General features: G+C 28.0%; 1 long non-coding RNA gene across 1 annotated transcript in view; it reads left to right on the top strand.

Annotated features, from left to right (window-relative positions):
* The window catches only part of LOC147808191 (uncharacterized), a 213,274-nt gene that overhangs the window by 160,663 nt on the left and 27,529 nt on the right, over positions 1 to 25,082 (top strand). The window contains exon 2 of the long non-coding RNA XR_015434765.1: positions 9,089 to 9,225. This is a non-coding gene — a long non-coding RNA (uncharacterized LOC147808191). The remainder of the gene's footprint in view (positions 1 to 9,088; positions 9,226 to 25,082) is intronic.

Below are 25,082 nucleotides of genomic sequence, written 5' to 3'. Positions count from 1 at the left end.
AAAATTGTAGTAAAATTACCATACTCAATGGAACACGTCTGTTAAAGCATAATTCCGGTAATGAAACCAAAATATATGGTAAAGCCATTCATTGGGTAATTTAAAGTTACTATGGTACCGCTTTTCGGAAAATTTTAGTTTTTGGAGTTATAGGTATCGTTATAGTATAACTTTGGAGTATAGTTATATTATAGGTATCCTTACCACACATTTATTAAGAAGTACAAAACTGAAAAGCAAATTTAACTGAAATATATTTTATGCCATGCTCTAAAAAGTCATGATAAAATCACCAAGTTTTGCCACCTTTACTAAAATTTATTACATATTATAAAACTATATTTTATGGTTAATTTCACCAAAACATTTACCAAAGCGCTTCGGTGAAAATAACCAAGCTCTTTGCGGCTCCCATTGAGTCAGAAACACGACAAATTTAACCATGTCTGGTAGTTTTGACCATACTTTTTACTGAGTGTACCCTCAAGAATCACTTTCAAACCAAAACATCAAATTAAACTATTTAAATAGAATATTGCTATCCAATTATTATATCTAAAAAGATATACTAAAATCCTCCAATTTTTCTACTGCGTGAAGAATTGAAGGCATTGTTTCCATTCTACTAAATTTTTCACGCTGAGATATTTAGCCCTAAATGCAAAAACTTATAAAATATTACTCTCTGTATCTCTTCAGGCGAAAAAAGAAACATTATATATTATTAAAGCTTGCAATATATCCCCATCGCTTAATACAAACACCATACATTATTTAAAATCACCGGAGCATTATATTCAAAAAGGATAACCTGCCAAAAATGTTACGGTTAATTTACCAAAACGTATAGTATCAACAAATTTACCTCAGAAAAGGTTCGCGGTATAAACAAAGAAGTGAAAGAAATAATGAATAGCTCTTTGTAGATTCGAAAATAAATAACGCTGGAGGGATATATTTTGGAATTTTTAAGACATTTTAACTTAAAGAATAAAAAAGATGCCTCTGAGTACCATTATTAAGCAATAATTTTAATCTCTATGCATTGAAATGTATTTTAGAGTGATTACCTGGTTAAATTTGAACACAGAGAAAAATTATTTGTTTAGATGCAAGATTAGAAACAATAAAATGGATGATTTGTGCCCGCGCATTTATAATGCTGTTTATTTACCTCACAAAATAGACTAACTTAAGTTTCTTTAATGAACTATTTAAAACGTACAAAATTTAAATTAAAAAAGGTTTTCGTTAATGATAAAGATCTATAAAAAAGAACTAATCAATAATAAACATATTATAATAAAACAAAAAATTTAATAATTTAGCGCTAATACCATTTTTTTGTTTTGGAACAAAGCGTATGTAAGTGGAAACACGAATATAATTTTTTTTTTCTAGATGCAATAACAGAAACACTTCAAAAGAAATTTTGTTTAAAAACTTTACCATGTTATTGACTTCCTATAATTATGAACTGATTTCTGAATATTTAATAAAAGTCTTTAAACTGTAAACTATAACAATAAAAATTACGACTGGCCGAGCGGTTAGCGTGCCTGACTGCAGAGCCGCTGGTCGTGGGTTCGAATCCTGCACAGGGCATGGGTGTTTCTTTCTCTCTGTGTTCTATGCCCTTTCTCCTTTGTGTGTGAATGTGACCCGCCCTATAAACGGGTTTGTGGTTGTGTGACGAGGGTGACGCTGCTCCACCGTTAGGTTTCTCACAGTTAGGTTTAAGGGAAAATTTAAAATGTAATTCCTGCATACTTAAGAACTAAATATAGAACTAAAACGGTGGATGTGGTGAAGGAGGTGAATAATGAGGTGTGACAAGGCATTTAATTTTGAATATTTGAATCAATAAATGAACAATTAATGAACAAAAAATAAGTGCTCACTTTCAATCCCAAATTCTAAGAAGTAGTACTTACTCGCTGCTGCTGAAATTAACTGTGACAAACAGCTGGAATAACTAATTTGATCAGCGTTATTTTCTGAGAGCTGAATCAGAATGTATCTTTATTAAATTATTATTATGTTTTCGCAAAAGAATCTCGGATTTAGAACTTTTTATTATTTCAGTAATCGAACTTTTTATAAACTTCTCTCTTTCCAAAAATATAAAAATAAATAAGTAAATAAATATGAAGATCTTCTAAAAATTTTAGAACATCAATAAAATTTAGTTTTCAATTTTTCACCATACCAAATTTTGTCGATAAATGCTATTAAGGATGTTTAAACTATAGAATCAACTGTTTTGTAAGACACCAGAAAAAAATACGCCCTTCAAAATGTACAAAGGTTCTATATATCATAAATCCAAATTAAATTTTTATGTATATACCCTTTTCTCAATATATAACTTCAATACATTATCAATAAAAATGTTTCAGAATAGTTTTAAATTTTTTCAGCATTTTTAATTAATATGGATGATAATTTACATTTGTGCAATATTTTTTTAAATACAAACTTTTAAGAAGGAGAAAGTTATTAAAAGCGTACAACTTCTTGAAAAGCGAATTATTTGGCATATGAATAATTACAGGTTATATCGATAATGTTTGATGTTTTAATCAAAGTTGTTTGCAATAGTGCATTATTTATTGATTTTCCTCCCACTCCAAGTCCAAATTAATGACACAGAACACGGCCATCAGCAATATACTTGATGAGCTAAACATGCTGGGACGAAAGCTCGACAAATCATTCCACCAATGATAAATACTTGATTCAGCTTGTATTTAACTCGTGATTTGTTCATCGTGACTATTTCTGCACAATTTGGTATTAGATTACAAATATACTATTGGATCGCCATTTGCAAAAGATAAAAAAATTAAGAACAATGGAAGTAATCAAAATTTAGTGCCAGTAAATGTAATTTAATACAAATGAGAGATTAAAGGTGTAAAACAGCCATTTATAACCTCGGGAATATTTCAACCTAGTTTTTAATAAAAATTAGTTATTGGAAAAACGTTTTTAATTTCCATTAGAAAAACCATTTTCATTTCAATCCACCAAGTAGACTGAAATATTGTTTTAATTTATTATTAATAAATTAAAAAAATGTATTTGCCAAAATGGTTTTGATTTTTAAAGAGGGAAATTAAGAAATGGTTATTAGGAAAATGATTTTGATTTTTAGAATCTTGTGCTTTGGAGTATAAGAACAAATTGGTGACCGCTAAATAGATGGAGTACTCCAAACCCCTCCATTACCATTTAGTTTTTAATTCCTTTTCAGTAGTGAATTAAAAATTGTTCATTTAAGACTCAGTTGTTAATAAAATGATTTTTATTTTTAACATCTTATAGATTGAATTCGAAAATAAATCAATGACGGCGAAATGTAGAGTTTCGTTTAAATTCCTCCAGTTGCACCTATTTAAATTTTTTTGAAACTTTTTCATAATTACAATTATTTTTTACAAGAAAATAAACAAGAAATGTTTCGGTTGTCTGGAATAAAATGGTTCATAATGATAACTATAAAATTACCCAATAATAAATTAGAACAAGGATATAAACGGACAATACATTAAACTGAATATATAAAATTATTTTGTTCGTAACATACAATAGTGGCAGACTGTGCGTCATGTAATATAAATAAGCAAAAATTTACAGTCACTATATATTTTGTGACACTTGCAGGGTGAAAAATAAAGTTTAAATACGTCATCGATATGGTTAATAACAAATAAAAATCCGTTTGATTGAGCATTTATTAGGATTTTTTTGGGAAAAATCAATGAGGATACTACTGAAGAATTTTCCAGCTAAATAACTTGCATAATGTATTTGAGGTATCGGTATTTGTTGTTTTCGTTTGTTCTTCATGGAATAATATTTTCGACTTTTTTAAACTCGTTTGGGTTCATGTAGGAGCCCAAGTACAGACAAATAAATATAGATATATTTTTTAGAAAATAAAGATGATGAATCGAAATAATGTTTAAAGATTTGAAATTATAATATTTATTGTATAATATATAATTAATAAAATTTCTATAAAAATTTCTTTTGAAGTACATTAAGAATTCGTAATTCCTTATTAACAGCAAAAAACCCTCTGGCCCTGGACAGACACACGCGAGAGAGACTGCCGGCCTCAGCGGTAAGCGCGCTTTTACGCTTGCCGTCGCGAAAGGGTTAATTACTAATTACTTAGGGGTAAATTACTAATTACTAATTACAGAATTACTAATTACTTAGTAAACTGTCGAGATACATTTTAAAAAATCATAAATAATTAATCAAATTATTTCATTCTTAAAGTGATTTTTCCTATAAATAAATGACAAATTCTTAGAAAAACAAATATACTATATCCAAATAATCACATTCAATTAATATTTTTAATAACATTAAATATCATTTTCATTTTTGTGTAGCGAATCAGTATAATTCCAATATATTTCACAAAAAAATTACGACGCGTTGAAACTTCATTGCTCATAATTTTTCTATTGAATAAGTACATTTGAAAGGCTAAGGAATAAAATACTGATTTTCTTTTGAGAGCTTTCCTGAACTTTATTGCTAGACATATTTCATTTATTCCTTGTATATTAATTATTATATTAATTGCATTATTGCATATTAATTATTATATTAATTAAATTAAATGATATATTATTATTTATATAACTATATATATTATATTAAACTAGAATTCGAAATTTGATTATCATGTATGTTTTTATACAATGAGGAGCTGTGTAGTTTTTATTTTTTTCAAATCTAAACAAAACTGTTCAGATACTTTGATATTCTTTTATGGTTAAGATTTTGGATAAAAACATGTAGTTTTATAGAAATTAATCGGCACAATTTTTTTTCAAATCAGTTGTGAATTTGTGTAGAAAAATCTATTATCCCATACATAAAATGCAAAAAAAACAATTCATTAAACAATCAATGATGACAAAAACAATTATTATTTTTTACTGAAAACGTATTAGAGCTAAATTTAATATTATAATTTTCTACTTTTTTAAATTATTTCTTAAATTTTTCAATTAGAATTTTAAATTATTTTCAAACTGAAGATAAAACAAAGGAAAATTATAGACATATAAAAAAAAGGGGGGGGCGAATAATAATCAAAAAAATAACAAGCAACTGATTAAAATTTAAAAAGAAAAAAAAAAGATGAAATTTTTTTAAAAAATCTGGAATTTAGAAGATATAATCTTTTCATCAGCCCACACTATTATATCCACAAAAAAGAGTGCTTTCTGATATTGTATCAATATAGCCAAAGCAAAATATATTAATACAATAGTTTGAGGAGCACTCAAAAAAATTTTTTACGAAAATTACAACAAATAAAATAGAACACAATGAGTAAAAATAACACGTAAAAACAGAAAATAAAATAAAATAACAAGAAAAAACAGTATAAAACAAAACAAAAGCTATAAAGCGAGTAGCGAAATCAGATGTACTTACATGGACGGGAAATTTTTCAAGAATGATTTGATGATCAAGAATGAAACTTATTGTTTTTCTTAACTTTATTCGTGTTTTCTAGTATTTATTTATTTTGTTGTCTATATATATATATATATATATATATATATATATATATATATATATATATATATATATATATATATATATATATATATATATATATATATATATATTAGTTTTAAAGTAAACTATGCGTGATAAACTTAATGAGACGATAGCAATAGTTAGTTTTTAAAGGTACATTTTTTTAAAAAGTTTTTATAAAAAGTTATATTCAACAAAAACAATAAATAAGAGGTATAGTTTAATTATACACTTTTTTGATCATAGCACTTATTAATAAACAATACTATTCAAAACATTTATCTATGTTTAACACTTATCTTTTAAAGGAAAATCATATTTTTGCCTGCATTTGAAAAGTAATTCATGTTTTAGAAATTTTAAAGATTATTACAACTCAAAATGAGCAAAAAGAAACAAAATAATAATAAACCCAAAGTCTTTCTTAGAATATGGACTACCTATTTAAACTAATATAAGTATTCTAAATACCACTTTAAACTACATAGGAGTATTTAATTGAAAGCTTTGAGATGAAATGTATTTACATAAAATGGGACCTTAATATTTTCTAAGGCGGAAAGAGATATAGTACCTATCGTCTTAAAATGTCTTCTACTCGTACAACAAGGATTAAATATACTTCGTGTTAATTAAAGCTGTCAAGTAGGTTGTTTGGATTAAAATCAGTCATACGTCAGGTCAATCTGGCTATTTTACACGGAGATCTAATACTCAGGCTCTTCCTACATTCTTTGTTCCTTTAATAAATTTATTTTTAATATAATTAAACTATACCTCTTATTTATTGTTTTTGTTGAATCTAACTTTTTATTTATTATTAATTTTTTATATATATTTTGTTATATATAGAAATATTTTATTATATGTCTCAGATGTGAAAAAATTTAAAAAAAAATTAAAAGGTTAGTTAAAACAAATTTAAATCAAAGTTAAACTAATTAATTTTCCATATGAATGCATTTTAGAGACTATTATTTTTGTATTATAAGTGTTCACGCGCATTGTTAAACTTTTTATTATACAGGGCATCCCATATTTCTCTCCTTTACTACATATTTTTTGAATTATTGTCAAAAATCATGTTTGAAAAGTATTAGTGATCGCAAATTAATATTTAAGTGAGGAAGTCAGAACTAAAAACACCAATACTTGTGCAATCGCGTGATAAAAATTTTGAAAATATGTAGAAGAGATAGTCATTATAAGACACACGCTGCATGCGTAGGTTGCCCGAAAAACACCAAATCTTAAGGAATACATTGGATGAAAAATCTAGAATATGTATGTGAAATATTTTCAAAAGATGCATTCAATAATATGAAAATTGATCCAACCAAATTTTTCTGAATAGAAAGCAACTTCAACATCTTAAATTAGATTTCCTATTTTTCATTGCAGATTAGGATTTACCAGAAAAAATACCTTAATTTGAAGAACTGGGCTTTGCATCTTGGTCAAATAGTATATAGTTTCCACAAAATGAATATAGTGCGTAAATGAAATTTAAAATATTAAGTATTTTAACAGATCTTTGCAAAATCCAAAAAAAGAAAATATTTTAAAAATGAAGATATCAGGTTTGATCATTATCTATCTAGTAGAATAAAACTCCATCCAGCCCACCCTAAAGGTCTGGAGGACTCCCAAGAAGTGGGGTTGAGTTTGGTGTCATCGAGTATATGTTTTTAAAAGTTTAGCGTGTGTATTTGCAGATTTTTGACCCCAAGCGTATGTTTAAAGGTATATGACCGTTTCCATACTCTTTTGATATACTGCATTTTGTACTAACCAGAAAATTTCTACCGGGACGGAAATTTCTCAAAAAAAAGTATCAGGATGCGTAAATAACATTGTATTAAATGTATAATTTACAAATCAAAATGTGAAAGGGAGATTTTTTTCTCAGAAAAACACATCTAATTTGATTTAAATTTAGGGGTGGCCCTCGACGATTCCAACGATGGTGGTCTGTTGATGATATTTTAATGGCTCGCCGAATTATCTAATACAGTTGAAAAACAATACATGATTCGAAAATGTGATAAAAAAAATTGTAGAAAAAATATTTCATATGATAACTAGGTATTCCAAATTCGTGATTTGAAGTTGTGTCAATGTGACTTAAACTTGAGTGATGTATTTGATTCGATCATCACTTTTTAAAGACTCAGTAGAAGGCAAATTTTAATAAAAATTAACTTCAATTTTGAACAAAATCAGAAAGTAGCTATCACTAAAATTAACTGTTATTCTCCTCCTGCTACAGAATGTCTTAACTATAGGCTCTAGAACACACTAACATTTGCTGAATTTATTCTGACGTAAGAGAGGTCGAAGACCCCTAATTTACATATTCAAATGCAAACATATTGAGGTATGAAACCCCATGAAAAATATTTACGCTGTTTCAGCTTATTCGATTATATAAACTGAAAAACAAAATTTATTCTTTGGTAATGTATCATTTTCGAAAAAAAACAACCTTTAACAAGTTTTTCCTGAAGAAAATAAATTATATTTGTATAGATTAAAAAAAGGTTTTTGAATCCAGTAGCAAGCTACAGAATTTCCTGAAAAATAAAATTTGCTACCTGACATTTATGACCTTCTGTCATTATAAACACGAATAAAATTGAGAAAACAAAAATATTAATTTTTGAAACTTTTACAATTTTTCTTCCTCAACAATTGTTAATTGCATCCTGCTAATTATTAACCTATTATTGATATGTTTCCACTATAGTTTGTGCCTTAAAATATGTACATCTAGTTTAAGCGCTTCTCTTCTTTTTCAGTGCTATTAATCAATTTTTTACCGACCTTTTTAGTGATAACTTGATTGAGGTTGGGGAACAAGAAAAATGGCTGGGAAACTGTTTTTTGTCATGTTAAAATATTAATTTGGAATAAATAACACAGACATAAATAACAATTATATAAATACATAGATTATTTTTACCCAATGTCCACCCGAATAGTGACACTCTGTTTTCGGTTATGAGAAGAGCAGATTAGTTGACCACTATAGCAGCGGAACCATATTAGTTTGCCAACGTTGTTCCCATGGACGATGGGCAAATGTTACAGAGACGAAAATGAAAGAACATCCATGTCTCGTCCGGGATACGAACGCAAGACCTTTCTGTCTTAAGGTCAGCTCCCTGATCATCATAAAGTACTGTCTCAAATATATAGATTATAATTTATTAAAATTATGAAACATATAGGGATACACTTTATGTTTAAAAAAAATCCAATTATTTGATTTGTTATTGTTACTCTTTTGCCCTGGTATTTGATACTCTGCTATATGAAACATACTAGGATTTGCTCACACAATTGTTAACAGTCGACGCATTACCGCGGGATACTTCATAAAATATTCCAAACCCTTAAGAATGTAACAATGGTTCCGTTCAATTCTTATTCTTTATAGTGTTTTCTGACATAAAACTTTCCTATAGAATAAAGGATTAGATTTGAGTGTATTTTGAATTTTTTTTACTTTTAGGTTTGCGTTACTGAGCTAAGATGTACCCTCCCCCTTGCGGTGCTCTCTTGTCAAACGAATGGCGCATCTTCCTGACTTAATGACCAATGGCTGTTGAGCATTGCTTGTCCAAGTGTCATTAAAAAGAACAATAACAGGTTTGCGTTTGTTTATCCTTAAAAATTTGCTTAGTGTACAACATATGATCTTTTTACCCTTTATTTTGATCAAAAAATTGATTTATGAATATTTTATTATGATTCAGCTTTTACAATTTAATGTTATCGGTGAAAAATTTATAAATATTTATAGTTTATATAACAATGTATACAGTTTTGAAATGTACAAATATATATATTTTCCAATTTTAGCTGAAATATACTTATAAAAGTTATTGAACACTCTGGATGATTCATACTAAGCTTTTATGAACCCGTCGAAAACCATTTATTTACTTTCACCTTTCAATAAACAGTTTCTGGAGTCACAGTATCTGTACTACCCAAAAAGAAGTTCATTTTAAAATATTTCAAGAGCATTGAACTTTATCTCACCAATCACGTTGACGGAATAAATAAAATTTTTCAATGCACGTATGCATTTCCAGTGAGATTCAAATCGCCGTACATGATTCACATCAGCGCAACTTTTTCAAGAAAAAAAAATCTTAAATCGCCCACGCTTTCAGAAAAGACGAGGAAAGAAATTTTTACACCTTCCCAGTGACCATATCTTAAGAAACTTTTTATTCGATTCTATGTTTGGATTGACTTATATTTGGGCTGTATAACCTAATATGAAATCCGCGAACGAAATATTCGAACTAGGATGAGATAAAATCTGAAAAATTCTTTCTCCTCTTACGCCGCATTTCTGTGTTGGAATGGTCAAGAAATAGAATTTTTCCTGGAGAAGTATAAGACTATGTTTTTTTTTTTTAGCTTCAGTTGCATCGGATTTCGATAGATTTCTGTCCATCGGATTTTATTTCCTATAAGAAGTTTGGTGATGAGCTTTTATATGAGATATACCTTTGGGAAATTGAACATATCATATTTTTTAAAGTAGAAAAAATAATATTGGTTTGAAAAATCCATGTCTGTATCCTCCTTTCCATCAATTATTTGTCACAAGCTAAAGTTAAGCCTGTTTGCTTTTTGGGTATCCAAGTATCTTTGGTTTTGAACTCATCTCCCCCACTTTTTTTGAATAGAAAATACATTTCTTAAAGTTTGCAAATTGACTAGAAATAGCATGGGCGAAGTATAAATATAAACTAAATAAATAATCCCAAGAAACTGAAACGGCAAGATATTACTTGATTAAACACTTCAATTGCTTCAAAAATATACAAATTGGGAAAAAGCCAGTAGGCAGGTTTCAAGCGCTCAAAAACAGGCACCCATTTTTAAGACTTTCCTGACGTGAATGACATTTGAAAGTATAAAACCTAAAGTTACCAATGAAAAATGGAAAAACAAGGGTGGAAACAAAAATAAAAAATCACAGTAACCGAGAGAGTAAAAAAGTACGTTCATATGAATATATTATGAATATACTCTTTCCTTTATCGATAACATTAGTTTTTCATTGCGCGTGGAAATGCATTTTACCCTGATTTGGCCCTCTCGGTCATTGTGGTTTTTCTTGTTCTGTTTTTAATGCTTTTTTCTCTCTCGGCAACAGTGGTCTCTCTTCTTTTGTTTCTCACCCTTATTTGTCCATTTTTCACTAGCAATATTTCAAATCTATTTTGTTTCTTCTCATTCACGTTCGAAAAATCTTGAAAATGGGTGCCTGTTTCTGAGCGCTTGAAACGTGTCAACTGTTTTTTGTTTCCAATTTATACTTTTCTGAAAGGAATTAAGTTTTTAATCATGTAATATAAATCCAAATACTTTTGAAGTAATATATCAAAATCGCATTTTTGTGTTTCATCAAGGTTTAAGTCTTGATCGAACACAGGTTAAAGCACTGAACAACCGTTGTGAAAGCTGAGTTTCTAGTCCCCGTTGACAGTATGGAATCCACAGATCCTCAGAAAGATGCGTACTAGATAATCAAGAAAATAAAGGCAGCCGGTGTGTAAGACATATCCTATACCACCATTATATCACTGGCGTGGATAATATTAAGCCGTAAGCTCCATGACCCAAATCAAATGGCAGCAGTGGGAGTTTTGTACTTTGAGCTATCTTAGTAACAATAGCTATATAAAAATCAATGAATGGTTCTTTTCAGCGTGATGCTGCTCCAGAACACAGTTCGTTGAGCAATATAGAAAAGTGCATGGCATGTTTTCCTGACTTTTTGCAGCACAATTACCAACATCTTAACCACCAAACTTGAATCAAATAGATTTTTTCGTTTGTTTCATCTGGATGACAAGAGTTTGCTTTAGACTTCACACTTCATTAGATTTTAACCAACCTAAAAAAAAATTCAAGAAAAAGAATGAAATATTTGTAGGTGAATTGGGTCGTATAGCAGAAAGTTTCGCAACCATTTTATAACCCGAATTAAGGTCAAAGGTTATCACTTTCAAAATGTGTAAATTTCCCACAAATCGTTATGGGTTCGAGTTTAACTAAAAATCTGGTAATGATATTTTAATTTTTTAAATGATTATAACAAAATATTAGGATCTGTTTATTTAAAAATTTGGATGCAAGCTTTCTTTCAGAAAATTTGATATTGATTCATGTTTTTTAGTACTTTTTCTTTAATTTATAAAATAGTAACTATTTGATGCTACAGGAAAATTTTAACTAAAAATATGTACACCATGAAAATCTTAAGAACCTCGAGAAAAACTATATTTTTCCACGCAAGTTAACAACAAAGTTTCATTTTATTTATTTTTTTTTTATTCTTCAGTTGACATTTAACCTTTTTTTAAAAGAAAAAATGCTTAAAAACTGTTTATCCTGTATAAAATTCAAACAAATACTTTAAAAGTAAACATGTTTTATTTACTTTAGATAATTTTTCTAAGTCTTATAGTAAATGTTCAAATGTTTAGGTATCAAGTGCGCTCGAACAACATTTGTAAAAGCTTTTTGAATAGTATCTTGTATAGTATCTTTGAATAGTATCTTGAATAGAAATAAATAAAATAAATTATAGATATTAATAACTTGTATCTTCACGATTTAGGGGTTTTAAAATATTATTTAAATAACTGAATATCAAGACCATTGCAAGGCAAGGAAATTATGAAACAATGAGATAATAAGGAAGTGTGTTCAAGCAGTTTGAAGGAAGTTGTAAAAACAGGTGCATTCCAATGCTTTATTTTTGCTTCCATGTTGTTAATTTTAAGGATGAATATAAAAGAAAAGCATTTTTTGCATAAAATTTGTCATCATTTATTCTTTAATCAGAAATCAGTCTCATTACACCGTAAAGCTGTTTTATAAGACAAACTTGTTTTTGAACTCTCGTAATTAAACATTAATTTTCTTTCAGCTTAAGTTTAAATCCCTTAAGGTTTAATTTAAAACATTCTTTTTACATTTTAATTTTTCTTTTTTAAAGTAAAAACGAAAAAAAAGAAAATGTTAATTCGCTTTTACTTAGAATTTAAATTAAAGTTTGAGGTAGAGCATTTAAAAAAATATATATATTTCGGTTTTAATTTGCGTTTTAAATATTTCACGTTACAGATTCATTTTCTATGAACGTTTCTAAAAGACATTAATTTACTTCTTACTTAAGTTGAAATTTTTTCTTGCAATGCTTATTATTAGGTCCTTCACATTATCTTTTTTATATATTGCGTTATTTTATATATTGAGTTGTTTCATATATTCAAATATTGCTATTTGGTATAAAAAAATTTTGTGAAAGTAAGGCAATACCGATAAAGAACACTGTGGACCAGGGATAAAACTCGCCTAATTCCGAGGTTAATTGCATGGTTCCTGTAATGTGGTTAGCATTGCGCACAAGCCACTTTAACTTTACAGGTAAACTATATTACTTATCAATTTGGATCTAGGTTAGCTTTAACCTCTCTCCCCAGATCCAAACTTTTTCACATTGACAACTCAGTGTTTTTAATCACTGAGTCATCACAGTAGTCCTATTTTTATTATTTTATTTATTTATTTATTATTTATTTATTTATTTTTTGTATTTTCAGTTTTTAAATGAAAAATTTTAAAAAGCAGAAACCAAAACATTTTTTTAAATGTTTTACGTGAAACATTAAAATCACCTGATATAAATTATCTAGATTCAAAATTCCTGAAGAAGCAGTTTTTATTATCCTTTGTTTTTGTATAAAAGTACAGCATTACCTAAGGTTTGAATCCATATTTTTAGGAATATTTTTCATTCATTTGTATATTCGATTTCTCATTTTTGGTCAGTGTGCTAAAACTTGAAAAACAAAACAGCACTATACTATCCGAAATTTGTCAGAGAAATATTCAAGTCCATTGGTGTCAGTTCTTTAAGATTCACAATTTTTTGAAGGAATTATTTGTTTTTATAAAAATCTAACATTTCCCGAATAATTTTGGAATTTATTTCATTTGTACTATGTTTTTTAATATGTTTATGAATAAAACACCAAAAACTATTTGAAATTCGCTGCTTGAAATATTCAAATCGCTTGATGTAAATTATGCAGATTCAAAATCATTCGAAAAACTATTTTTGGAACCTTCATTTTTTTAAAAAATAAATCATAGAATATTTGAATATATATTTTTCAGAATATCTTTTATTTATTTGTCTCTATTTTCATGAGTGATATTCGGCAGTATGAGAAAAGACAAATCTTATAAAAACTTACGATACGGTTAACATTTATCTTTTTCTTAGAATAAGGAATAAAATCGTCCAATTTTGAAAACTCTTTGGAACTTTAGTGTAATCGAAAGTGGGAATGGTCAAGAAATGGAATTTTTTTTAAAGAAGTACGTAACTTTCCTTACCCTTGGATGCATTGAATTTCGATAGATTTCTTGGTCGTTCGCAATTTTATTTTCTTCTGAAAGGTAGATGTCCAAATTTTTTATGACAATACCTCAGGGAAATTGTTAATATCTTTCTTTTGTGATGAGAAAAGAAGTTTTTAGGAAATGAAAATATAATTCTGAAGGAAAAATTTTCTTGGTCGATTCGGAAAAATCTATGTATTCTTCCTTTCGCAATATATTATCATAAAAAATATTCAAAGAGAATTTGACATTTCTTTGGAAATATCATTTCGAAATTGTTGGCCATGAAAATGGTGTGTGGTATATGTTTATCGTAACAGTAAGTTCGATTGAGTTTGGACGTAATCAATAAATGTTTGAAGCCGATATAAGCTTCGTTTTTTTTTAATTTCAATTAAATATTTACTTGAAAATAACAATATTTATCGAATTACGTATTTTGGACTAATATTTTGTGTACTGGTTAGCTCAAAAAAAATTAATGTTTTTCGACTTGTTTGCTAAAAATAAGATGAGTTTTGTAATGTTTTTTCAATGAATTTCAACACACAATTGAATGGCTTGTAGACATATAATAGGTCACATTTTTGAAGGTGTTCAAAATATTTTTTTCCGTGAAAAGCATTATTTCAATATAGGTATATTGAAAATTTTCACTTTATGTTACTGTCATCTAAGGAAAATGCCACAACCATGTAAAGTAACTAAATAAAAACAGCACTTCTTTCTCAATCTGCATAACAGCCTAGTACATACCAGAACTGTCCAATGCCTTCTAGAAAAGAGAAGGCCTTAGCACGGATTACCATAAACAAGAAATTTGATGCCTTAAACGTCCAAAAGTAAGGAAATATTTTGTATTTTCCATCATTGTGCAGCTTAGTAGCCAGTCGGACTACTTAATACGTCGGACTCCAAAATACGTCGGACTACTAAAGAGATCCGTGCTGAGGGCATCTTTCTTCTAGCACGTGTTGAGCCCTCCCAACAAGTCATTTCCATCTGGCTCGATCAGACGTTAGGTTTGTCCATCTATCGATGCTTATAGTTTTAAGATCTTTTTCCACAGAATAAATTCATCTAGTGCTTGGTCGCTACGTTCGTAAAAGGTTGGTACTTTCCAAGTTTCAGTTCTCAAGAACGAATTCTTGCCGAGTCTGTCCAGATAAAACTCTTCGGAATTACTGAACTGGAATTGTTTTAAAAATTAGTTCAACTCTATGCCAGAGTTATCCTCGAATCTGTTGTCTTCCCTTTGATTTGTTCAGCTTTTGGTTGTACGTGCCAAGAGCCGAAACTCCCGCCTCCTTATCTCTTAGAATCAAAAACGACACTATGGAACAGTTCAATGTAAAAAAAAAAATATTTTTGGAAACTTTTTAATTTATCTAAACACATACGAGTTAATTTTATTTTGCATAACAAATATTTTATTTTTATAATAAACGTGAAATGTTAATCCTAGTAGTTAATATAACTTTGAAATTTATTTATAATTTTAATTAAAACTTCTTTCATTTATATCCACAAAACAGCTACATTTAAAAAAAAGGATTCATATAAAGGTCATGGTATAAGTTATAAGCCACTGAGGGTTTTAAATTAAGCTCACAGTAAATTATTACAGGCTTATTAGCTTATCGGATTTATAATAAAAGAAATAATACTAATCTTCTCAATACTTCATTCAGTTTTAATGAGGTGGCTGTTTTTAAAACTATTCTTATTTTAATTTTTATCTCTTAACTTTTTTGTTGTTTTGAATGTAAAACTTAGTTACAGTTTTTTTCCATCCCTGTTTGATCCATTAATGTTTAAATATCTTCTTCTCTGCTGGTTCGTATACTTTAAAATTAAATCATATTGTGATTATAAAGTGTTTTAGTTTTTCCTGAATTCTGTTTTTAATAATCCTAAGAGTTTATGCAATGCAAGAATTTTTCTATGACATTAAATCTTTACATGCTATATAACATAGCTAGAATTTTTTATTTATTTATTTACTTTTTTTTTTAGCCGAGAGATTGAAAATATGAAGGATTCTGTTTAGACATTTTTAAATAACGTAATAGACGTTTTTGAGAAATAAATTTTGGTTCCCTGAATTAAAAGCATTAAAATTAGAATAAAAATTTTAAATACTGCTATGAAGTAATGCCTACTAAAAAATAATGGAAAATGGGATGATTTAAAAAATAAAACTATCCTACTGTGACGAAGTTAATATTATCGAACTGCTTCTAAATGATATTTTTAACTAAATATACAAGTTTTTGGAACGCATTTTCTAAAAATAAATGCATTTTAGATTCAAAAGTAAATTACTATCTTAAAAATACAGAGAAAATCTCGATAACCCAAGTAATTTTGAAATTACAGAAGTTTGATTTCTATAATGATTTTTCACTATAGTGATTTTTATACAACAGTGATCACTGTAGTGAGTATAATGATTTCTATAGTAATTTTTCACTATAGTCGTTTGACATTAAGTAGACTTGAAAGAGATTTTTAAGTTTGAGTAGGAATATAAGTTTCTGGTAGCTCTTTGGCTTGTAACGAAAACGAAAAGCACTTAAAATTATTATATTATTAATATGACTTATCAATAATTAATGAAGTAAAATAGCAGATTTCTCTAATGTTCCGACCAAAAATTTTTGCTCTTTAAACTTACGGAGGCTTATAGCGAAATTATGTGTCAATCTGTCAAATGACGTTTTTTTTTTTTTTTTTTTTTTTTTTTTTTTGTAAATAGACAACATTCAACAATTGAAACAGATTTTGTTAAATGCAATTATCTTTTTGTGGTTATGCCACAAGTTTCTACAGTTTTACATCACAGAATAGGCTTTGTACAAATAAATTATAACAATGCGTATTAACTTAAAGCTTTGCAACTACTTAAAGCTTTGCAACTCAGCTCCATTTCGTAGTGGTTAGAGCATCCAGCAACCGACATAAAGGATCTAAGTTCGCCTCTTGGTGGTTGCCAACAAACATCTTTTCTGTAATTCAATATGTTCATTCTCCAAGTATGTTTGCTTGGAGTGTTTGCACACTCCAGCAAGCTTGATATGTTTATCAAGTGTTGTTGCTAAAAATAAAAAAAAAATCACTACGTTGATGACTATGAATAAGACACATGCAACACTATTTCTCTACGATAGATAGCAGCACCATTGCGTATGACTTTTTACACAATTCGCTTATAAATTAATAGTTTTTAGAGTAATATTGTTGCCAGAGATTTTCTATAATTTCGTCAATTTCTTTTTAACAATTTTCAACAAAATTAGAATTGTTGCCGAAAAAAATAACATGGTATAACATTGTTGGTGGATATTTTCAATAATATTGTAGAATTTTATTTTAACAATGTTCAACGAAATGATGATTCTTTTCCAAAAAAATATTTCCATTGTAAACTAGTATTATGGAATCCAAGAACAATAATCGTCATCGTCGAAAAACTAGTGCGTGTTAATACGATAGAATTAAAAATCAATTGCGAATGGTGACATGAATTTTTCCCGTAATAGTTTTGCAATTTAATTTTTAGGATATCAGTTCAATGGTAATGGTCACAGGGAGACTTGTTAAGTTAAAATAGAAGGAAAATTAATTTTTTATTAACATTTCGGGATAATTTCTAGTTTTTTTTCTTTCTTTTTTCACAATTTATTTTTAAAAATTAAAACAATATAGTAGTTTTATAACGATATTATGAGTAATATTTACTATTACTATTAATTAAAGTATAATAAAATCTTGTATCTTGCAAATTTTTCATTTTTACTTCAATTCAAATGCAGTGTCATTTTTCAGATAAATTGAACTTAGTCGGATATCTAATTTAAATTTTTTTCTTCAGAAAATAATTCTAGTTTAATTTTTTAAAGGATGTGCATAGTAAATTATACAATGATTCACAAATGAATTTTTTTTAAGAAAATAAGTTTTTAATGAGTTTTTTAAGCTGAAACTTTTCTTCTAAAACATTAAAACTATAAAATTAAACTATTTATACAGATATGAGAGTCGTCTTAAAATTTTCTACCTGTTTTGGCTCCGGTCAAAATTTGCAGTTCATCAGTTTACTTTTAATTGACAATTTGGCAAGAAAAATTTTCAGATGGAAGGCAAATTGAATTAACACGAGAAAACTATCATGATATGACTTTTTATGACTTTAACGCGAAATTAAAGAAGAATGTAATGTCTTCAGATAGCATTCGGTAGTAAATGCCCAAAGGCTATTCAGCTCAGATTGTTGATTTGATTTCACAAAAGTCGTATTCTCTTAGAGAGATAGGAAGACCGTTGCCAACTGTAAGCCCGGAGCATGTGCCATATCCACTTATGATATTTGCTGTACTTAACAAATGATCTAGAGGGGATTTAAAATTGGATTCGCCGTTTAACATAAATGTAATATAAGAAAGAATTAATACGGACGAAGCAGAGTACCAAAAAAAGAGTCAGTATCCCTAAAGAAACTCTTAAATTTCTTAAAGAAGAAGACCACTGCATTATTTCCAAAATTGTATCTTATGAGTAAACGTTAAAGTCATTTTTTTGACGATCAAACACATCAAGAAAGTTAACTTGAAATCTGGTCCCATGTACACAAGGATGAAAAGACAAAGTGCCATGAAAAATATGACGCATGTCACTTTCTTCAGAAATACAAAACTGGTCAATACCATCAATCTAGTAAGGCAGAAGACAGTCGTAATTAACTGCTATACTACTTAACGTTTACTGTTATACTACTTACAGCTATACTACTACTTACAGCTAAATTACTAAATTACTGCTACACTATTAAAGGATTCCTCAAGAAATGGGTGTTAGAGAGGTCATGATTTGCCATTTTGATACAGCATCTCCTTCTGAAAGATTCACACTTGAGCTTCTTCAATGTATCAAATTTATTCAACGTCCAACATATGCCTCTGATCTAGCTGTGAGTGACTTTAAGCTACATCCTTCACAAAAAAAACAACAAAAATACTTATGAAAACATCATTTTCAATCAAAACATACATGGCAAAAAATTATGATAAAATTATTACACTAATATGGTAAAGATGATGCAAAAATTTAACATAATTCTGGTTAATAAAACCAAATTATCCGGTATTTAAACTTTTCATTTGGTAATTTTTCAGTTGATATGGAAACTGCTTGCTGAAAATTCAGATTTTTAAAATTATATTTCTTATTACCATACATTTAATAAAGAAAATACAAAGTTGAAAAGTAAATTGAACCGAATAAATAATTTTTTTGCCATACACTGAGGTAAGAAATTTTTTTAACCACATTTATCAGATTTAATCTCATATTATTGAACCATATTTTATTGTTTAACCAGAGTACTTCAATAAAAATTACAAAGCTTTTTGGTTTTCCCATAAAGACAAAAGTACGGTAATTTTTACCATATTCAGGCAGTTAGTGCCATACTTCTTTCTTAGTGACATAAAAACATAAATGCATATTTTGTGGATTCAGAAAATTGAATGGCTTTAAGCATTTGATAAATGTAAAATTCGCCTATAGAATTGCATTAATGCTGGAAGAGACTACGGTGAACAGCCCCAAAAGTTTGTTAACAAAACCTTAAAAAATATAGGTGTATTTCAAAAACTTCAGAATGCCCCTCGTTTTTAAAGATTGTTCTCTCATAGCAACATAATGGGAAAAAATGTTTAGAACACTTGCATTCAATATCTACTATAGTGACTTTTTTCTGCCGTTTCGAAGTGCCTTTTGCAAAATAAAATTGTGGGAATGGTCAAGAAATGAAATTCTTTTAAAGTATGAAACTTTTTCATAACTACTGTTGTATTGAATTCCAACAGATTTCTTGCAATTTTTTATTTTATTTTATTCTCAAAGGGAGAAAAATATATCATACAATTATCTTAAAGAAATTATTAATTATTTCTTTTGAAGTAAAAAATGCCTTTCAGCTATGATTTTAAAAATATTTTTTCAGAAAAAAAAACAGAACTTTTGTAATCCAGAATTGCTTGAATTTTTTAATTGTCTTTCTTGACAATGTTGTCCTTATAATTAAATTGTTCTTCATCATAATTTAAATATATATATATATATATATATATATATATATATATATATATATATATATATATATATATATATATATATATATATATATATATATATATATATATATATATATATATATATATATATTTATATATATATATATATATTTATATATATATATATATATTTATATATATATATATATTTATATATATATATATATATTTATATATATATATATATTGCCCTGTTAAGGTTGGGTATAGAAAGAATGAAAAAGTTGCAAAAATGACAAACAATTTAGAAAATAAAAAAACTAAAAAATTAATGGCCGGGTGAAACATAGTTAGTTGTACATTTTACGAAGTTTGGCTAACCCAGAAAAATAGTAATTCTTCTTCTTCAAAAAAAAACAGTTCTAGAAGATAACAAGTATATTAGGATGAAACAAACAAAAACTTTTTGGCTAGTGAAAAAGGAATCAGTCCAGTTCTTTTTGAAAAAAAATCACTATTGTTTTATTGGAGGAAAAACAAACTAGACACATCATCATGTTGAGGCACGACATCATTTTAGGAATGGCTCATGCCAAGGATGTGGAACTAGTGATGACTGGAACAGGAGTTGCAAATGACTGCGGGGGATTTCCATCCCTGACGGTAGTTGGTCAGCGGGTCATCCTTTAAAAAGCTGGAGAATTTATCAGGAGAGTTCTGGCGACGAGGATGGGATGTTTTCAGCGAACATAACCCAACATCAAATGAAGATGGCGCAGAGAAGCCATCTTCGAGAAAAAAAAAACTTCTCCACCTTAGGGGGGTGGGAGCAAAAAATGTTAAAACTCCGTTAAGCGGAGGGCAGCAAATTCTATGACATCAAATTATCGAAAGCGCTCCGTCTTTCGCGCTCATCCTTTTTATAAGATACAAAAACTTAAAATTGAAGTTGTAGTGCATGTTGTGCAAGTTAAAGTTAAATTACCTAAAAATCACGAGTTGAGACGAAAAATTGATTATGCGTTAAAAGTTACGGTTGAGAAACACAACAAACACGCGGAGATGAAAGAAGCCGACGACCAGTGGAATTCTCAGAAAAAAAAGGGTGGAAACTTCTCGAAATAAAGGGGCTCTTTTAAGGAGCTGGTAAGGGATTTTAGGGGGAGAATGTCCAAATTGCGCTACCGCTTAAGGGGCTAAAGAAAGATGATGAAATAAAAGAATGTATTACAAAATTAAAAGAATTAGTATTATTGATTAAAAAAAGATATTTATAAATTAGGCTGTGACCTAATGTCACATATATATTTATATATATATATATATATTTATATATATATATATATATATATATATATATATATATACACAGAGAGAGAGAGCTGAATGAAGACAAAAGAGAAAAACTAAGAGAGTTAATAAGTTTTATTAGCTGCTCATAAGCTACAAGTATATAGAACTCATAAAATAAGTTTAAATATTGAGAAAACGTGGAAAATAATAAAGCTTTATTAAAAGAGAGGAAGGAAAATTATAAAAATAAAATTATTTTTAAAAAAAAATTAAATTTTTTTTATGTATTCTAAAAGAACATTAAAATTCCAGAAAACAAAATAAGGAAAATAAGATATAACCTTTTCATCAGCTCCACGGTTACATCCACAAAAAAGAGTGCTTTCTAATATTGTATCAATATAGCCAAAGCAAAATATGTCAATACAATAGAGTGAGGAGCACTCGAAAATATTTTTATGAAAAGAAAATAGAACACATTAATTAAAAACAATATATTAAATAAAACATCAAGCAAATAAATGAATGAATATATATATATATATATATATATATATATATATATATATATATATATATATATATATATATATATATATATATATATATATATATATATATATATATATATATATATATTTATTTATTTATATATATATATATATATATATTTATATATATATATAAGCAGATCTGCAACCTCTTAAATTCAGAAGGCAAGCTAATCTAGTGAAATATTACAATAAACTTTCCAGTTTAGACCAAGGCAATTTAACTGCTATTTACCTAAATAACTGGACCTGCAATCAAAGGCTAAAGAAAAACAGTCCTTTTAGTCATGTTAAATCACAACTGTTAATCGCTGAAAATATTGAACCTCTTTATCTTCATAGCAATCTTAGTACTTGCTTGGATCTTTCCAATGTTAGTTTCCATGAAAGCCTCCCTACCATGCTTGACAAGAAGGACTGTGTGCCTGACTTCCTCAGACAATTGTCCCTGGAAATCATCAATAAAATTCCTCCAAACGACATCAAAATATTCTCTGATGGCAGTAAAATGGATAGACAGACTGGCAGTGGGGTATTTATTGAAACACCTCGAGAGAACTACACTCTTCATCAACGAAACCCCGATTTTTGCTCCGTCTTTCGAAGCGAACTAATTGCAATCGACAGGGGACTAGAGAAAATCTTGAGTGAAGGGCACCTTGGAAATACTTGGTTACTATCTGACAGCCGTAGTTCAATTCAACACCTCAAAAATTGGGCCCTCATTGGAGGTAAAACCAGTTTTTCGATCTTACAAAAAGTAAAGCTCATTTCCCAACAGCATGAGGTCCACTTTCAATGGATCCCGTCCCACGTCGATATCCACGGCAACGAGTTGGCTGACACTCTTGCAAAGAAGGGACTAGACCATCCAGTCCCCTCCACCTCAGAGCTTACATACCTTGAACTTTTTGCAAGGCAAAAGGCCCAGAACAAACAAAAGTGGCTGCTTCCACCTATTCACTATTGGTATAAGGCAAAAAGACCAGGACTCTCTCTATCTCTCCCTGGTGACAGGCAAACCAACACCTGCCTATCCCGACTGGCCAGTGGACACCTGAAAAGTCTAACTTTTTCTGCAAATCAAAAGATCTTTCCTCTTTGCCCTAAATGCCAACAAAACCAGGCATCACCTGAGCACATCTTGATCTGTTTAGGGCTGGACTGGAACGATATTCATTCCTCTCCCATTCTGGTTTCGGATTTTCTCAATGTCAACGGATTCATTGATCTGGTCTGACCCCGTCAGACCAGATGGGAATTAGCAACAACAACAACAACATATATATATATATATATATATATATATATATATATATATATATATATATATATATATATATATATATATATATATATATATATATATATATATATATATATATATATATATATATATATATATATATATATATATATATATATATATATATATATATTAATATATATATATATATATATATATATATATATATATATATATATATATATATATATATATATATATATATATTTATATATATATATATTTATATATATATATATATTTATAATAAATAAATAAATACAAGAAAACACTAAGAAAGTTAAGAAAAACAATAAGTATCATTTATTGCGCTTAAGCTGCAAGTAAACAGCACTCATTAGATAAGTTCAAAATGAAGAATAAAACAAAGAAAAATTATAGACATATGAAAAAAAGGGGGTAACTAACAAATCAAAACTCAAAATAACAAATCACTTCAGCAGTGCAGTAAGAACGACACTTTAAAACCCTCTTGTTACACTCTATTTGCGCTTTTGTTTTCATCTTTTGTTTTCATATTTTGTAATCTGGCAATCTTTCTGCGAAAACATTTTTAAATCATTCTTGAAAAATATCCGTCCAAGTAAGTTATGATTTTGCTACTCGCTTTATAGTCCCCCCTTTTTAATGTTTTTACTTTTTATTTTATTTTATGATCTGTTTCTGCATGTTATTTTTACTTTTTATGATCTATTTTTATGTAGTTATTTTATAAAAAATTTTTTGAGTGCTCCTCACACTATTGTATTAATATATTTTGCTTTGGCTTTATTGATACAATATCAGAAAGCACTCTGTTTTGCGGATATAATCGTGTGGGCTGAAGAAAAGATTATATCTTTTTTTTCCGGTTTTTTAATTAACATTTCACTTTTTTTTTTTTTTTTTTTTTTAAATAAAATGTTGATTGTTATTTTTTAACTTATTATTTCCCACCCCCTTTTTTTCATATGTCTATAATTTTTCTTTGTTTTATTCTTCATTTTGAACTTATATATATATTTATATATATATATATATATATATTTATATATATATATATATATATATATATATATATATATTTATATATATATATATATATATATATATATATATATATATATATATATATATATATATATATATATATATATATATCCGCGTCCGGCTATGGGAGTGTCTATAATATGAGGCTTCAATATATATAAGTCAGTCTGTATGTATGTAATTTAATAGCTGAAGAACGGTAGAACCGATTTTGAATAATGTTTCTTATTTATTTATTTTTCACAGTTTGTAAATTTTTATGGGACGGTATGATAATTTGAAAACATTCACTACCTTCGGACGATATATAGCTCTCGGCGGAATACCAAAAATTCGAAGTTCTATCTTTTATTGGTTTTTAAAATCATCATTATGAGCAATATCCTTCACTAAATCAGTTAAAGTCTACATATAATTTAATATTACAACGTTGCTTGGAATAAAGATTGGGGAAATATTTCCATATCTTAATTTTAATTATTATATTTCTATTTTCCAACTAATGAGAATAATTAAAATCATAAATGTTTTCCCTTATCAAAGAATTTAAAATGCTTTGTATTTTAAAGATTGCTTCAGATAAAAATACAGTCCCTTAAACGATTTTTCAATTTTTTTTAAAATTATGTATTAAGACAAGCTTCTTTTTCTCACAAAAAAATTAACCTTCAGATGCTAATTTTTGCTGTGATATCATTCAGTTATAGCTAGAAATAAAAATAATTATTTGATTGGATTAAGCTCCACGAAATCATTGATGTTTAGAAAACAACATTTTTACATACAACAAAAAGAATTTAATAACATTTA

This window comes from Parasteatoda tepidariorum, chromosome 6 (genome assembly GCF_982258835.1).
Source record: "Parasteatoda tepidariorum strain Cologne lab strain chromosome 6, Ptep-v5.0, whole genome shotgun sequence".
Taxonomy (NCBI): domain Eukaryota; kingdom Metazoa; phylum Arthropoda; class Arachnida; order Araneae; family Theridiidae; genus Parasteatoda; species Parasteatoda tepidariorum.
This window is presented reverse-complemented; position numbering and strand designations above follow the sequence as displayed.